A 10,604-nucleotide genomic window follows, 5' to 3' on the forward strand; every position below is an offset into this window, starting at 1 on the left:
GACAGCCGGGGCCCTCCTGAGGGGACTCTACCGAGCCGGCATCGTCTGGCCACAGCCTTGATGATAAAGGAGTTAAGATTCCAGGTTAGGCAAGCACACCTTTCAGCCACCCCTCCCAAGGCCTCCAGGAATTTTATGGGGCCAAGCGCATCAGTGCCCTGGGCAGGAGAAGTGGTATAAGGCTTAGTCATGCCACTAAATGAAGGGGGGCACTGAATCACCAAGAGGGCAAGCGTCGGCTCCTGGTCACGTGGTGAGGGAGAGCCCAGTCTCCGTATCCCATTTATATATTAAAAAAAATTTTTTTAACATTTATTTATTATTGAGAGACAGAGAGACACAGAGCATGAGCAGGGGAGGGGCAGAGAGAATCCCAAGCAGGCTGCAGGCTCCAAGCTGTCAGCACAGAGCCCGACGCGGGGCTTGAACTCATGGACTGCGAGATCATGACCTGAGCCGAAGTCGGTCGCTCAACCGACTGAGTCACCCAGGTGCCCCTCTGTATCCCCTTTATAAAAGGGAAAACCGAGGCTCAGAGAGGTGACGCGGCTCTCCCAGGAGTCTGGCCTCTGGAAAGGACAGAGATGGGAGGAAGGGACACAGACGTGAGACGAGGAGAGTGCCAAGGATAGACTCCCGGACAGCGGCCACTGAAAAGCTTGGCCAGGGAGGGAGGAAGACAACCAGGAGATGGCCGTGTCTAGAGACCAAGGCAGGTGAGAAGTTCACGGGGCAGAGGTTGTTGCTGCCAAAGGCCAGACAGGTGCAACACGCAGAGGCCTGTGGGGCTTGGGGACAGACACCACAAAGGCCCGGTCGCTTTACAAGTCAGTGAACTGAGAACCTTAGACAGGGGACCCCAGGAGGTCCAGCCCCTGCCTCTTGTCACCAGCTGGGAAGCACCGACCTATGTGGTTCCCACGGAGAACAGAAGCCCCTGATCCAGCCTGGTCCCCAGGAGGCTTCACCACCGCTCCTCGTGTCCCTCCCCAGACCCATCAGGAATACAGGCAAATGCCCCACCCGGAGGCCAACTGACTCCATCACAGGGGAGTGTTGGTCAGGGTCAGATAAAGCCACGGAAGTGCAAGCCCTCAGCAGACACGTGGCACACAGTAGGCCCTTCATAAACTCTTGCAGGTGATGCATGAGCCACATGGCCCTTCGTTTGCCCTGGAGGCAGCCCTGTCCTCCAAACCCGCTACCCGGCCTCCTTCTCGCTGTCCCCCACATCCTGCACCCATTTCCTACGCGATCCGCGAGCTTGGCCCAGCAACCCAGAGGCAACAGCGGCAATGGAGGAGGCTACCAACCAGCCAGCACAGAGGTAGGTACCAGGGGCAGCTGCCCCGGGAGGGAGGCGGGGGTGGCCGAGCTGGCCTCCCTTAGGCAGGGCCAGGGCGGGGCTCTCCTACCTCCCGCTGACCCACCCAGAAGTGCCAACCGCCCCTCTGGAAGCCAAGGGGGCCTCTCACCTGGGGACACCAGCTTGAACGGGCTGGGGTGGCCACTGAAGTCGTTTTCAGCCTGGCTCCAATGCCAGGCTGACATCGGGGTAAGTGGGAAGAAGTTGGCAGACTGCCCGTAGTTTGGTCCCCTCTGCACGTGGACCTGTGGGTCCTTCCCGACAAGGCTAGAGGCGATGGGTGGGCTGCCTGAGGGCACCTGGCAGGAAATCTCCACCCTGGGGCCTGTGTCTCTGTCCAGCAAGGTGGAGTTAGCCTGTAGCTGAGACAGGGGCTCTGATAGTGTGGAAGAGGTTAGCAAGGCATGGCTGCGTGACTTTAACACCCTCTCCCCAGCAAATTCCCTCGTTTCAAAGTGCCTACTGGGCTTGGAGGCCTGTCATTGCTGCCTCCTCCAGGCAGCCTTCTGGATTACTCCATCTGTCTTTTTTTAAATTATTTATTTATTTATTTATTTATTTATTTATTTATTTATTTGTATTTTTGAGACAGAGTGTGAGCAGGGGAGGGGCGGAGAGAGAGGGAGACACAGAATCCGAAGCAGGCTCCAGGCTCCGAGCTGTCACCACAGAGCCCGACATGGGGCTCGAACTCACGGACTGTGAGATCACGACCTGAGCTGAAGTCGGACGCTTAACCGACTGAGCCACCCAGGAGCCCCTCCATCTGTCTTATGTCTGGGTTTCAACCCTACTTGTAGTGTGTACCACACAATTTCACATTTGGTTTTGTTCTTATGGTACATTCTGGGTTGCCAGACTTACCAAATAAAAATACAGGATGCCCAGTGAAATTTGAGTTTCAGGTAAATAATGAATAATTTTTCGGTATGAATATGTCCTGTGCAAAATCTATCTGGCAGCCTCTATTTATATTTTTTCAGTATTGACCCTTTTACTGGAATACATGTTCCTTCAAAACAAGAACTGTCACTTAGAAGAATCTGGATTCTAGGGGCTCCTCGGTGGCTTAGTCGGTTGGGCGTCTGACTTCGGCTCAGGTCATGATCTCACGGTTTGTGAGTTCGAGCCCCGCGTCAGGGTCTGTGCTGACAGCTCGGAGCCTGGAGCCTGCTTCGGATTCTGTGTCTCCCTCTCTCTGTGCCCCTCCTCTGCTCGCACTCTCTCTCTCTCTCTCTCAAAAATAAAATAAAAATTAAAAAAATAAAAACATAAAAAAAAAAAAAAGGGAGTGACGTTCCGATCCATGCTACGGCACAGACGAACCTTAAAAACATTATGCCCGGAGAAAGAAGTCAGACACAAAAGGCAACATCTGTTCTATTCCGCTCGTGGGAAATGTCCAGAATAGGAAAATCCTGAGACAGAAAGCAGACTGGTAGTGGGCAGGGGCCGGCGGAGGGGGAAATGGGAAGTGACGGCTAGTTGTGTAGGGGCTTTCCTTTCGGGGTGATGGAAATGTTCTGGAACTAGATAGAGGTGTGGTTGCACAACATTGTGAATGCATCAGATGCTGTGAATCGTCACTTTAAAATGGTTACTTTTGTGCTAAGTGAAATTCACCTCACCTCAATTTAGAAAGGAGAAAGTAGGGGAGGGGAGGGGGGAGGGAAAAGATAGAGGGAATGAGGAAGAGAGAAAAAGAAGAAGAAAGGAGGAAGGAAGGAAGGAAGGAAGGAAGGAAGGAAGGAAGGAAGGAAGAAAGGAAGGAAGGAAACCCTACTGGATAAAAGTCTACCTCTGGGACTTAGACTCTTTTTGTCCAGAATATTTTACTACAAAGACAAAATGAAATTAGGATGTGAGTAGGAAGCACGGAGAGGTTTGAACAGAGGTCGGGAGAGGGGACGCTGGATTCAACTTCTAGATTCAACAAGTCTGTCGACTGGAACTCGCAGGACAGGCGTTGGTGTGCCTCGTGGTGACACCACCCATCTCGGGTTGGTTGGCTGAAACACCCGCTAGAGACGGCAGCTCCTAATGCGCATGTCCATCCGGGAGCGCATGCGCGTTCCAGGCATCTCCTAATGCGATAAAGTGCGCGCCTCGAGGGCGCGCCGAGCTGGGGATTTCCTCACCGAGATTGAGACAAGTTAGGTGCCAAGTCGACCAGCCACCCGATCAGCTGGCCCCGAGCTCGGACCTGATGCTGGACGGGGGAGGGGGTGAGGGGGAGCTGAGACCGGGAAGGCCTGTCTGCCCCCTGGTATCAGAGGCCTCCTCTGCCAGACCCACCAGGGTGCCTGGGATGCCCGGCCCCTGCTCCCAGAGGGGTCAATGTCTGGCTTAAAAGGACCGTCGGAAGGCGAGGGTAGAGGGTATGACCCAGATCCACAGGGACCAGCTGAGCCAGAGAGAAAGATGCCACTTGGGAAAGCAGGATTCCGGAAGGAGACGGGACGCTCCCAGCCCCTGGAAAACCCAGGACCAGACCCATTGCCCGGCCACGCCCCGAAGGCGCTCGTCCATCAAGACGCGGAACTTGGAAGTAACTTCTTTGTTTGGCAGGCGGATCCTGGAGTCGACCTGATGCAGAAGACATTTCTAAGAGCTTCCTACTGGCCCTCTCGATGCCCATAGTGAATTCTCCAAGGCAGAGAGGCCAGGAGGAAACAGAGCTGCTTTCGGAATGGGGGTTCGCGGGGAGGGCCGGATTGTTCATGTTAATGGTGCCTGTTGAAGAATAGTGGGGGGGGGGGCGGGAAGGGCGCCTGGGGGGCTCAGTCGGTTGAGTGTATGACTTCGGCTCAGGTCATGACCTCACGGCTCGTGAGTTCGAGCCCCCCGTTGGGCTCTGTGCTGACAGCTCAGAGCCTGGAGCCTGCTTGGGATTCTGGGTCTCCCTCTCTCTCTGCCCCTCCCCCGCTCATGCTCTGTCTGTCTGTCTCTCAAAAATAAGCATGTAAAAAGGAGGAAGAAGCAAACTGGAAGACATATGACTCTCTCTCTCTCAAAATAAATAATAAACATTAAAAAAATAGTGTGCGGGGGCAGTGCTTGGGGGCGTAGAGAAAAGAGTTTACCAAATCGAAATATATACCTTGTGCACTACCCTTGCCCTGCTGGGCACACTGGCTCTGAAAATCACACCGCCATCAGAAAACTGCTCACGGAGCAGAGAACTGGAACCAACCAGAATGTGCTTCCTCCAGAGACATTTCCCAGGAGTCCCGAAGTTTCTGACCCCTAAGCATAGTTCTTTCTAGATCAGAGGTTCTCCACCAGAGGTGGCCTTGCTTCCAGGGGACCTTTGTGTCTGGAGACTTTTTTTTTTTTTTTTTTTTTTTTTTTTTTGCTCCCTTCAACGGAAGGAGGACCTATAAAAGTTCAAAGGAAAAGCTGGCCGCCTTTGTTTCCATTTCGATGGCCATTAATAGAAGCTTGATTTACATAAGTTCACAGACCAGAGTCCCGTGAGCTCTGTAAGGGGGGTGGGGGTGGGGTGCAGGGGGGGGGGGTCACTTTTCAGGACGGGCGTGGTCTTCGTCTTTTGATTGTTTAGTTGATGCATTTAACCCACGGGTAGTGAGTGCTCCGGCACGCACTTAAAAATTCATCACCGCGTCAGAGCCCTGGAATGATGCGGTGGAGTGGAGACAAGCCCACGCTCAGACCCGAAGCGGAGCCAGGCTGCGCTGGGCTGAGTGGGTGGCCGCGCCGAGCCTCCTTCTGTTGCTAAGGGAAGAAGGAAGCCCCTTGGGGCCTAAGCGGGGAGAGCGGAGCTGCCGCCGCCCCCGTGGCTAGGCCGCTCTCCAGATTTGTGTGTGTGTGATAACCGGAGGCTTGGAGATTTGAGTCCCAAACCCAAAGATCCAATTTCTTAGACCTAAGGTGGGGCCCAGGGATCTGATGCCGAACAGCCAGCCCACCTTTGAGGGTTGAATTGTGTCTTCCCAAAAGACACCTTCCAGCCCTACCCTGCCCCCACCCCCGGGGGTAATTGGCTGCAGCCGCAAGGAATTAATACAGCACCCCCTCCAATGTGGCTCTTATGAAGTGGTCTAGAACGTCACTCAAAAATTCCAAACAGGTTTTAGGAATGAATGGGAGACAATCCGAGGTTCCTTTGCTCTCGCTCGGGGAGGGAGTACGATCTAGCTCGGATCCTCCCCCCACCTGCTGAAGGAGGACATTGTCATGTGTTCGTGGCGGCCCCACAGGGACCCCCAGACCCCCAGCTCCGCCTACCCTAGCTGTTGTCCCGGGTGCTGGGGGTCCCCCACAGCCTCCCCAGCACTGACCTGGGAGGACAGGGGTGGGCTTCCCCTCGACACTTCCGGACTAGTCTCCCTCCTTCCTCCCTAAACACCATCCTGGAACCTCGTATCTTCAGACGTATTCTGCCCTGCTCCCCTGGGCTACCATTACCTAGAAACGCCCATCACTCCCTGAAGATTCTTGCCCCCCGGTTCCCACGGTACTTGCCCTAATTCTTGTGGATTTCATTTTTTTTTTTTTTTCAGTATATGAAGTTTATGGTCAAACTGGTTTCCATACAACACCCAGTGCTCATCCCAAAAGGTGCCCTCCTCCATGCCCATCACCCACCCTCCCCTCCCTCCCACCTCCCTCTTGGGGATTTCAAAACACACAGAGATAATCTTTCCAGTATCTTGGTTCTTCGGTTCCTTCACGTCCAATCTCTCGTGTCCAGCTTCTTGCTCCCACTGAGGCGTTTGGCTGCACAATATCCTATGTCAAGACTGCGCTTCACTCAGCCAGTCCTCTGAGTCGCTTGGGCCAAAAACCTCGGGATCATCTCCCGTGGCTCTTTCCCACCGCATCACCTTGGATCCTCAGCACGTGCCACTGGCCTGACCTCCAGAATGTCTTGATCACTTCTCCCCCCCCCCCCCCCCCCCCGGGGCTCTGGCTATCACCAAATCTCTCCTCTGGATCCGGGGAACAGCCCGAAGGCCCCTGGGACGCCACCGTGGTTCCCATCCCGTCTCTTCTCAACACAGAACCCGTGAAGGGGTAAGCGGCCCAGGTCTTCGGGGCAAACCCTGCCCCTGTAACTGCTCAACCCTCCTCCCCAACAAGCTCTCCCCTCCCTACTGCTTCCTGCGCTCAGGCCTCGCGGGCCATTTCCTGCTCCAGCTTGGGTGTCTCCTTCTCAGCGACAATCTCCCAGTAAATGCTGCTGCCCCCGCCCCGCCCCACCCCGTATTCCCTTCTACTCTTACCTGCTTGCTTTTCTCTAGAACTTACCACATCCCAGCACACTGTGCAAATCGCTTATTTTCACTGTCGTCTGTGTCCCCCCCTCCCAGCCCCACTGGAAAGTAAGCTTTGTGAGGACAGGAGACCTCTGTTTTGTTTCTGCACCTGTGTATCCATCTTGGGGCCTAGAACAGTGCCTGGCACCGAACAGGTAGGCGCTCCAACAGGCTGTGCTGAATGAATGAATGATTTAGCAGCTGGTCTCTCAGGAGTTGGGTTAGCGAGGGTCGTTGGGTAAGACTCTGAGCAGAAGGCAGGGGCGGGGCGGGGCGGGGGGCAGACGGGGGGGGAGGGGGAGGGGGAGGGGGGTGGTGGGGACAGGTAGGGGTCGGGGACAGGAATGTCTGCCGCCTCAAGCTGCTGTCTCTTTTTAGCAGAAACACCACAACTGACGCGTTTGTTTTTAAAGCGAATGAGGAAATGATAGTTCTGCCTCTGCCGCCTTCGCGCGAGGCCCACCCTTCAGTGGAATAGGGGCAGGTGCCAATTCTGTGACCCAGTGACCCAGGGAAGGTAACGGTTGAGACAAGTCAGGGAGGCGCGCCAGCCCCCAGCCTGGTGGAGAGGAGGAGGTGACCCACCACCTTGACCTTAAGGGCTAGAAATGGGGGCGGAGGCAGAGCAGGGCGGGAGGCAGGCGCGGAGGCGGGCCCAGGAGCATCCCCTCCCCCTGGTTCTGTACCACCCCCTGGTGGAGAGCGGGGACCCTGCCACCCTCCCGCTGCCTCTGAGAGTAAGTCAGGCTCCCTCAGCCGGACCTCTGAGGAAGCCTCGACTTCCTCTTCCTCGGGGCAGAGACGCCCCACTGGAATGCCCCCAGCCCTCTCTGGGGCCACTCCCACCGGGCAGAGCTGGGGGGCTCCAGGAAGGGCTCCTGTTCCAGATCGGGCCCCTGGGGTAAAAAGACTGGACACGCCTGCCCAGGGACATGCGCGCTGCTCCCTCTCCCTCCCCCACCACAGCCCAGGTGGAAGCCAGCACTCTCCTGGCCCCATGGCCCCTGGAGGTCCCACAGGGGCCTGCTCACCCCGCTCCTCCCCGCACCCCCCCACCCCGAGACCCCGCAGGAGTTGAGGCCAAGTTCCAGAATCGTCCAGCTGTCTGCCAACAAACACCCCCTCTCTATCAGCAACCTCCACCAGCCATCTCCTTCACGCGGGCCACTCGCCCTCCTCCCGCTCCGCAGAGAAGCTGCTGGTGGCTTCCAGAGGCGAGGGTGATAGGGGAGTAAGCAGAGAGCCCAGGACGCAGAGGCCACCCGGAGGGCCTCCTGCCGAGGCCAGAAGGGAAGCCTAGGACTCAGCAAGTGTCTTCACTCACAAAAGCTCTTTCGAGGCCTCAACATTTGGTGTCATCAGTCATTTTGTGGATGAGTAAATAGCGGGCCCAGAATGATGCCGCGATCGGTAACGGGGCCACAAGGGGCTGGTCTGAGACCCAAGCCCACGTCTCTCCCTCTCTCCTGCGCCTCCAGGTCCCCCTCCTGTGCTCACTGGCACCCCTGCACGAGCCTGCTTCCCCGAGGCCCTGGCAGGGCTCCCTCCTGCCCACCCCCCGCGTGATGTCCCCAGTGGCTCACCCAGCAGGGCCAAGCAGAGCAGCTGAAGGAGCCTCATGCCTCTGCTGGCAGAGGGCCCTCTGCTCAGGCTCACAAGAGCTCCCTCAACAGGGTCACCTCCACTCTGGGGTCCCTAGGAGGCTCCCAGGGTGGGTTCCTGCAACAAGGAGATAACCCGGAGGGCCACAGCACCCCATGGGCTCAGCAACCAGGGCTGGGCCCAGAACAGCTAGGCCCCTGCACCGCCCCCCCCCCCCCCCCTGGGGAATTAGTAGGCCCCTGGGCCTTGGAACTAAACCAGGGCTTACACTCAGCTGCCACTGCTGGGCTGTAGGGGCCTGGGCCTGTTTGGTAGGTAGATGTTGGAGTCATAAACCTTGGAATATGTATGTTACTGGCAGAGGGGTATTAAGGTTGTTAGTATATATTTTTAAGTGTATTTATTTATTTTGGGAGAGAGAGAGAGAGACAGAGGCAGAGAGAGAGGGAGGGAGAGAGAATCCCAAGACACGGGGCCAGAACCCACAAACTGCAAGATCATGACCTGAGCCAAAATCAACAGTCTGATACTTAACTGACTGAGCCACCCAGGTGCCCCGAGGTTGCTAATCTTCTGATTTGAGATGGGGTCATTATTCTGGATTATGGGGACGGGCTGTTATTCTTTCCCCAACCCACCCCCCTCCCCCAGCCCCAGGGGAGTCTGACTTACGGGCAGGGTATCTGGTGGGATGGACCCGCTGGAGACACAGGCAGGAGAGGCCATCTCTGCTCATGTCACACCAGTTCGTTAGTGACCCCCTGTCGGGCACCTGCTAGGTGGCTGACACTGGGCTCAGCCCCCAAATTAGAGCTCAGACTGGATGAGGCCCCTGGTCACCCCCGGACGGTGATGCAATGTGGCAGGCACAGTGCTCCAGGACTGCCCTTGAACTCAGAGTGGCATGGGGGCCCTTTCTCACACCTGCGGACAGTGGTCATTCCCTGGGACCGATGCCAACCAGTCTAAAAGGAGGCCAAACCACATCACGTACGGGTGGCATGCATGGCCTTTTTAGCAGTCTGCAACAGAGCTCACCGGATCTGGGGAGAAGGGTGGGAGTGAGCCAGGAAAACAGAGAACACTAAGGCCAGACCAGGGCTGGGGGTGCTCAGGGCAGGGGGCTCAGGGCCGCCCGGAGCGAGGGAGCAGGTAAGGTGTGGCAGCCGGGCTCCTCCTGAGCCAAACCTGGGGCTGCTGGGCCGGCGGCACCTCTTTATAGCCACGTTCAATTAGGGTGTTCAATTAGGGTGCCCCATTGTGACAGCCTTCCTCAGGGAAGATGTCCCGCCCCCAGCGGACCATTTGCTTCCAGTGGGAGCTGTTCTCTCCTACCAAGCTTCACAGGCTGACCACATGCCCATGCCCCATACAGCCCAGGGGTGAGCACCTGACCCAAGGAAGGCAGGGACAGCTGCCTCTGGCCCTGCTCAGGGAAAGCCACTGGGGCCTGTGAGGTCCGGGCACGTTGGGAAGCTGGTCTAACAGATGACCCTGCCACCTGTGAGCAGCAGGAAGGATGAGGGGCCCGTAGCCAGAGCCCAGGGGGCAGATGGCTTGGAGCTCACCTGGGGACTAGATGGGTCAGCGCCTTGGTGGCTCCCCTTCTCCCCAGCAGGCGAGAACCAGCATCTGTCACTTGCCCCCCAGATCGTGGCTCGTTCCCCGAGGATGTGCCCCGTGGGCTCACCTACCTCCCTGCATTTGGGGAGCAAGGGTACTACCCCCCCCCCCCCACAGTTTCCTAGCCAAATTCCCTTTCACAAAGTCTGTCCTCACTCTGCTGACATGGTTGGGGGAAGGAATCGAAGGAATTAATGATTGCAGAAGGACAGAAGGATGGTCTAGGTTGCTGCCCACCTGTCTCCCGGGGAGGCCCCGAAGCTCGCGTCTTTTCCTCCATGTTGCGCTCCGGGGATGGGGTCTGAGCTCAGGCAATTCATGAGAAGCCTCCTCCTTCCATCCAGGTCGGAGGAGAGGTGGTGGGCGGCCCGAGGAACATTCCCCCCAGGGCTTTGATGGGTAGGGCATCTCTCCTGCCCCAGCCAGGAGCCCTCTCCAGCGATCACCTGTGTCGGTGTTTTCAGAGGAGGCTGGTCCTCTGAGCTCTTCTGTCTCTTCTCTCCACAGGCTGCATGTAGGACGGGACTCATCAGGACCCAGGTCACCTAGACTGTGTGGAGCTGGGGCTATAATACAACCTCAGTTACTCAAGGCACACATCAGGACACTTGATAAGTAATTGCTCATTTAACCCTCAGAGGAGGGTGCCGTGAGCCCCACGTTGCGGCCGAGCAAACGGGCCCAGACTTTGTCTTCTCCCTGGTGTTGCACTTGCCCGATTCTCAGCAAATGTT

Source organism: Panthera pardus, unplaced genomic scaffold (assembly GCF_024362965.1).
Source record: "Panthera pardus isolate Hobbes unplaced genomic scaffold, ASM2436296v1 HiC_scaffold_3, whole genome shotgun sequence".
In the NCBI taxonomy this organism is placed as follows: Eukaryota; Metazoa; Chordata; class Mammalia; order Carnivora; family Felidae; genus Panthera; species Panthera pardus.